Source organism: Macrobrachium rosenbergii, chromosome 25 (assembly GCF_040412425.1).
Source record: "Macrobrachium rosenbergii isolate ZJJX-2024 chromosome 25, ASM4041242v1, whole genome shotgun sequence".
Classification (NCBI taxonomy): domain Eukaryota; kingdom Metazoa; phylum Arthropoda; class Malacostraca; order Decapoda; family Palaemonidae; genus Macrobrachium; species Macrobrachium rosenbergii.
In genome coordinates, this window is record NC_089765.1 from 18,966,321 (window position 1) to 18,973,820 (window position 7,500).

General features: G+C 32.4%; 1 protein-coding gene across 9 annotated transcripts in view; it reads left to right on the forward strand.

Moving 5' to 3' along the window:
- Positions 1-7,500, forward strand: part of ASPP (Ankyrin-repeat, SH3-domain, and Proline-rich-region containing Protein) — a 391,037-nt gene that overhangs the window by 159,830 nt on the left and 223,707 nt on the right. The gene's annotated exons all lie outside the window — the stretch shown is intronic.

The window sequence follows — 7,500 nt, forward strand, 5'->3', positions numbered from 1 at the left end:
ACCTCGCAGTTTCATCCATAAAAATACCTGACACCCATCCACTTAATTGCACAACGGGTATGCTTGCAACCAGAACATCACATCGCTGTCCTTTTCCTTAATGTATTGCCCCTATTTTGACGTTTTCCCTACCTCGTTCCCCCCCCCCCCCTCAGCCCCCCTGTGGGTTAATTCTAGTACATCACGTAGATTACCCGGTGGCATTAACTGATGTCTTTATGATGGGGAAACTGTCGGTGTTGTTCGCGAAAGTTATGTCTGATTATGGTGGAGGGAAGCTCAACGCTGAAAGGAAAGGTTATTTGTGAGAGAGAGAGAGAGAGAGAGAGAGAGAGAGAGAGAGAGAGAGAGAGAGAGAGTATGGGTTACTGTATGTGAGAGAGTGAGAATATTATGATGGGTGGACTTTCACAGGTAGTAGGGTGAATATTACCTTATGAGAAGGAATTGATGAACGGTTTACATCTCTCTCTCTCTCTCTCTCTCTCTCTCTCTCTCTCTCTCTCTCTCAAATGTAAATCCTTAATAATGCTTCTCTCTCTCTCTCTCTCTCTCTCTCTCTCTCTCTCTCTTGTAATGCACCACCACTGTCATTATGCTCACAAACTGAGGGACCAGCGTTCGAGTCTATAACCGGACGAGGAGGGACTTTTCGGCTCGAATCTAAAATCCAGGTGCCCCTGTTGATCTAAGTAGGTGTTTAATCGACTGTTGTGGGTCGCAGCGGAGTAGAATGAGAGAAAAGAAAGAGAAAACTATTGGTGAAAGTGTTAATTTCTCCGAGAAAATGAAAAGGAAAAGATGAAGTTCATTTCTCAGTTCATTTCTCAGTCAAAATAATACCACCCAAAACAGGAGGTCCTCGACAGGTGCTCTCTCTCTCTCTCTCTCTCTCTCTCTCTCTCTCTCTGTACACACACACACACACACACACACACACACACACACACACACACACACACACACACACACACACACATATATATATATATATATATATATATATACATATATATATATATATATCTTTCCAAACCAACTGCTGCAACCCACATCAATCAACCAACCACTAAGCCCAACAGAGAAACATTCAAGAAAAACGTCTTCCCATCCAATCGCACTATCTTCTCTGCTCCCACTCGAAGCATCACGCAGCAGGCTGCTGTGAGCCAGAAGCCCAGTATATTATTAATACAACACTGGAAACGATAATACCAAGTTAGCCCTGACATTTGGATGTGAACTCGGCGTGACTGTGATGTTTGTCCCCGCCGTCTCTTTTGAAAATAGTGATGTTTGGTGACTCCCACGTTGATTGCATTGCCGGTGGGGGACGTTTGTGTTTGTGTGTGTGTGTGTGTGTATGTATGTATGTATATGTATGTATAATTATAATATAGTTATATATATAAATATAAAATATATATATATATATATATATATATATATATATATATATATATATATATATATATATATGTGTGTGTGTGTAAAATGTGTATATATATATATATATATATATATATATATATATATATATATATATATATATATATATGAATGAATTTTATCACATCACCGTGATTCATATACAAGCATTAAGCTACAAACGTCCTTTAATATCCAATTCGCTCTGCCTCGGAGGTAATATATTTTCATGTATGTTACCCGAAGTGGAATTTTTTTAGTTAATAATAGGTTCGTCGTCTCGTGGGCTCGAACCACGGAAGACAAGAACTCAGGACTACAGTGACGCGCATTAAACCACACAGCCATCATGTGAGGTACTATATATGTATACACAGTATGTGTGTGTGTGAAGCCTGTTAATCCCAATTATGCATGCTGCTTACGCATGTATTATGCACTTGCACTGTATACCTAGTCACACATATTTTATACATGTACCGTATGCATAATACATGCATATTCTACTCGTGCGTATATATTGCACATAATCATCTTTTAATACGTACGTATCGCACAAGTGATTTTAATTAATAATAATAATAATAATAATTACAACGATACGGCCAGTGTTTCTAACTCACTTACGAACTGGAACGATAGTGATAATTGTAAATATAATATTAATATGATATAATGCATTAAGAGGAATAAAAAATCAGTGGTAATTACAAAGTTTATAGAAAAAGTAGTGGATATGAATACCATGACACTGAATATATAATATTGTGAATTTGAATATATTGTAATCAGTTTATTGTAATGGTTTTTGATTTTTAAAAATAATAACACTTGAAGTGATAATGTCAACTTCTCTATTTAATTCAAAAATTTAATTGTAACGCTAAAAATGATAATGTCAGTTTTAAATTTAATTAAAAAATTTAATTATAACTGAAAATGATAATGTCAATTTTTATATTTAATTCAAAAATTTAATTGTAACACTGAAAATGATATAATGTCAATTTTTATATTTAATTAAATATTTAATTATAACACTAAAAATTATATTGTCAATTTTTATATTTAATTCAAAAATTTAATTACAACACTGAAAATGATAATGTCAATTTTTATATTTAATTCAAAAATTTAATTTTAACACTGAAAATGATAACGTCCATTTTATATTAAATTTAAAAATTTAGTTATAACACTCAAAATGATAACGATAATATTTCCACAAGAGTGCAGAGAAAAAATGTACATGAAATACTTAGCTTTTTTTTTTTTTTTTTTTTTTTTTCCCAAGGCAATAAAGCAAGAGCATGAAGAATTGTCTGAATTAATCATCAAAGTAATCTCAATTTTTTTTACGTTCGTAAATTACTTTTTTTTTTTTTGTAGCTGTAGGGAAGTTTTATACGTAACATCTGTCATGAGTTACTGTATTTGTCTTGGGAAGTTACTGTTACTTGGGATGTTACTGTTTCTGAGCCCTGATGACAATGTGTGTATATACTGTGTATATATATATATATATATATATATATATATATATATATATATATATATATATATATATATATATGTTTATATTTACTATATACATATATGTATATATATAAATTTAAACATTTATATACAATATATATATATATATATATATATATATATATATATATATATATATATATATATATATATATATATATGTATATATATTGTGTTTATATATTTATATATATATATATATATATATATATATATATATATATATATATATATATATATATATGTATGTGTGTGTGTGTGTGTGTGTGTGTGTGTGGGTGTGGGTGTGTGGTAAAGGAACGCAGCAGGCAATATCGCTAAATCAAACCCGGTCATTTGGAACCGATTGCAATAATGGACACCACTTATATCCTAGCTCTCTCTCTCTCTCTCTCTCTCTCTCTCTCTCTCTCTCTCTCTCTCTCTCTCTCTCTCTCTCTCTCTCTCTCTCTCTCTCGCAGAGGCTCCGGCACCCTATTCTGTTGCAAAAGCGTTCGATTAACTGTAACGGGGAAAGAGTGTCTAATCACTAAGATTAATTTGTGTCTTTTACTCATTTTGTGTTATTGGTTTGCTTTATTCATCTTTCTGCGATTTCCAAGCGATTGTCAACTCCAGGTAACTGTCGGTATACCTCGTTCTGATACCTCGGACCCGAGATCGAATCCCAGCCGGGCTTCAGGATAACTTGATTTTTCTTCATTTGGATCTAGGCTTAGCAGTGAAAGACGTTTCCAAAATGGGAAGAAATCGGGAAGTTAAGAGGGCTTTGTGGTTTATTATATATATATATATATATATATATATATATATATATATATATATATATATATATATATATATATATATAAATTATATATATAAATTGCCCAAGTAGTTTTTTTATCGAAGTATTAAAAGATTTACAGAGAGCCTTGAAGAGCTTGCTCAGCTCACATTAATAATAATATACATATTCTCTCTCTCTCTCTCTCTCTCTCTCTCTCTCTCTCTCTCTCGTGATACGAGTGATAGGGCATGACAGTGGTTCAGAAGAGAGACAAAAGAATATTATTAAAATAAAAATTGTCATTCCACTCATTCAATTCGGCGATGCCAAGAAACTTAACTCGATGAAAAATGGATCGGAAATTTAGTTGGGATGAAAGTGTCTAGAAATAATTTTATTTATCTTTCCTTTATTTTCTTGCGTCGATTATCTTTTTTTAATTACTTTGTCTTTATTTTGTTAATAACACTTAAGGAAAAGTAGCCGATATTGTGGTTAATTCTTGTATAGGTAAATTTTCTTAAATGTTTATGTTTCCTTATTTTTTCTTTCAAAAAGAATTTTTTCTTTAAGTTATGAGGTGAATGTTTTCTTTCAATTATGAATATGAATTTTTTCTTTCAGTTATGATCATGAAGTTTTTTTTTCAATTATGAGATGAACTTTTTCTTTCAATTATTAGTATGCATTTTTTCAGTTATAAGTATGAAGATTTTTTTTTCAATTATGAGATGAATTTTTCCTTTCAGTTATGAGTATGAATGTTTTCTTTCCGCTATTAGTATGAAGTTTTTTTATGAGATGATTTTTTCTTTCAATTATTAGTATGAATTTTTTTCAGTTATGATTATGAAGTTTTCAATTATGAGATGGATTTTTTCTTTCAGTTATGAGTATGAATTTTTACTTGCAATTATGAGCATGAATTTTTTCTTTTAATTATGAGTATAAATTTATTCTTTCAGTTATGAGTATGAATTTTTTCTTTCAATTGTTAGTATGAATTTTCAATTATGAGCATGAATTTTTTCTTTTAATTATGAGTATGAATTTTTTCTTTCAGTTATGAGTATGAGGTTTTTCTTTCAATTATGAATATGAATTTTCTTTCAGTTATGAGTATGAATTTTTTCTTTCAGTTCTTATTATGAATATTTTTCCAGTCATGAATACGAATTTTTCCTTCAATTAAGAGTATTAATTTTTTCTTTCAATTATGAGTATGAAGTTTTATTTAAATCATGAATATGAATATGACAGTGACTTCTGTTCTGTTATATTTGTATATTTGGTCCTAGATGTTTAAATGCTTATTGATGTTGAGGTTTTGTGTGATTTTTTTATTCAACAAATGTTTTCTGCCCTCCGAAGGCCAAGGGAATTTGAGAACTTAAAACTATTACTCCTCTGATTGATGGTCGAAATTAAACCCCCACTTATTAGTCTGGCATTGCTAATTGCAGATGTTGAGAACCATAAAAAAACTTTATTCTTTATTTTTGTCTTGCAATCTTTCCATAACCGCTAATTAATAACTGGTTATTTTTTATTTTTATCATATGAATTCGAATGGATTGACCTTGTTTGTATATTTATCTGTCTACTTTTGGGTCTTATTGTGGCCCATTGTCAGTTGTTGCAACGGGCAGATTAGGGAATGTTGCAACATGCAGATTAAAGAATATTGCAACAGACAGATTAAGGAATGTTGCAACAGACATTAAGAACTGTTGCACACACAAATAAGGAATGTTGCATCAGACAGATTAAGGAATGTTGCATCAGACATTAAGGAATGTTGCAACAGACAGATTAAGGGATGTTGCAACAGAGATTAAGGAATGTTGCAACAGACAGATTAAGAACTGTTGCACTGACAGATAAGGAATGTTGCATCAGACAGATTAAGTAATGTTGCATCAGACATTAAAGAATGTTGCAACAGACAGATTGAATGTTACAACAGACATTAAGGAATGTTGCAACACAGATTAAGTAATGTTGCAACAGACAGATTAAGAAATGTTGCAACAGACAGATTAAGGAATGTTGCAATAGACATATTAAAGATTATTGCAACAGATTAAAGAATGTTGCAACAGACAGATTAAGTAATGTTGCAACAGACAGATAAGGAATATTGCAAGTCTCTTATTATTTGGGTTGCAATCAAGCCTTAGCAACCAGACTTTCTTGTAAATCGTAGATTCAGTTAGCTCTCAGGCCTTATGACAGCCCATTTCCAGTTGCAACGGATCGCTGTGGTATGTTGCAAGCCAAACCTTTTTAACCAGACTTGGCAATTGGTTGCAGCAGATCGCTAAGGTATGTTGCAAGTGAATCCTTCTTTTAACTGGACTTGGGGAGTTTGTTGCAGTAAATCCACGCAACTCACACTCTGTAACTTTTTAAGAAAATGAATTATGTAAAACTTTAAAAAATTATATAATAAAAAATATCATCATTTTCATAAAGGGTAAAATAGCACTTCCTCAATTAAACGCCTTATTAAATGGAAAATCACTCAGCTGGTTAAACCTTCCCGAACGACATCGCTGTTGGGAGCTTACGCCCAAGTTGCGTCTCCTGACCTTATCTCATCGTCCGGGTAATGTCGAGAGGAAAAAAAAAAAAACCTTTGCCTCGTCCCGGGAAACGCCATTCGAGTTCACCTACGCGTGTTTGGGTTGGAGTTACGCTTAAAATGTAGTAAAAGTTTTTTCGTGTATTTTTACCGTGATTCCTGTGTTATTGTTATTTTGGTGTGTAAAGTTTTTTTTTCCCTGTTGAATAGCTTTTGCGAGTTACGCTTAAATTGTAGTAAACGTTTGTTTGTGTGTGTGTGTTTTTTTTTACTGTGATTTCTCCGTTATTGTTATTTTAATGTAAAGTTTTTTCATCGTTGAATACGCTTTTGCGTTGTCATAGGTTTATTATTATTATTTTTAGGGATATTGATGTTGCAACTCTTACGGATTTTTAGTGTTTTTTTTTTTACTCTTACCGTGTTTTTTTTTTTTTTTGTAGGACTTTTTCATTTCATTCCAGTTAATTTTTTCTGATTGTGCTAAGGTTTAATATTCTTTTTTTTTTCCTCCCTGGATGTGTTTTTTTTTTTTTGGGGGTGGGGGGGGGCGGGGTGCAGGGTGGCCGGGGTAAGTATTAGTGGAGATCTTACTGTCAAGGAAGTTTTTCCTTAGTGGACAGTGAACTGTATCCCAATTTTATTCTTAGTGGAAAGGGAATGGTACCCCCAATATTATTCTTAGCGGAGGGGGAATTGTATCCCCAGTTTTATTATTAGTGGAAAGGGAATTGCATCCCCAGTTTTATTATTAGTGGGAAGGGAATTGTATCCCCAGTTTTATTCTTAGTGGAGAGGGAATTGTATCTCCAATCTTATTCTTAGTGGAAAGGGCATTGTATATCCATTTTTATTCTTAGTGGAAAGGACATTGTATCCCCAATTGCATTCTCAGTGGAAAAGGCATTGTATCACAATTGTATTCTTAGTGGAAAGGACACTGTATCCCCAATAATATTCTCGGCGATAAGGGCATTGTATCCCCAATTTTATTCTTAATGGATAGGACATTGTATCCCCAATTTTATTCTTAGTGGAAAGGGAATTGTATCCACAATTTTATAATTAGTGGAAAGGGAATTTTATCCCCAAATTCTTAGTGGAAAGGGAATTGTATCCCCAATTTAATTCTTAATGGGAAGGACATTGTATCCCCAATTTTATTCTTAGTGGAAAGGAATTT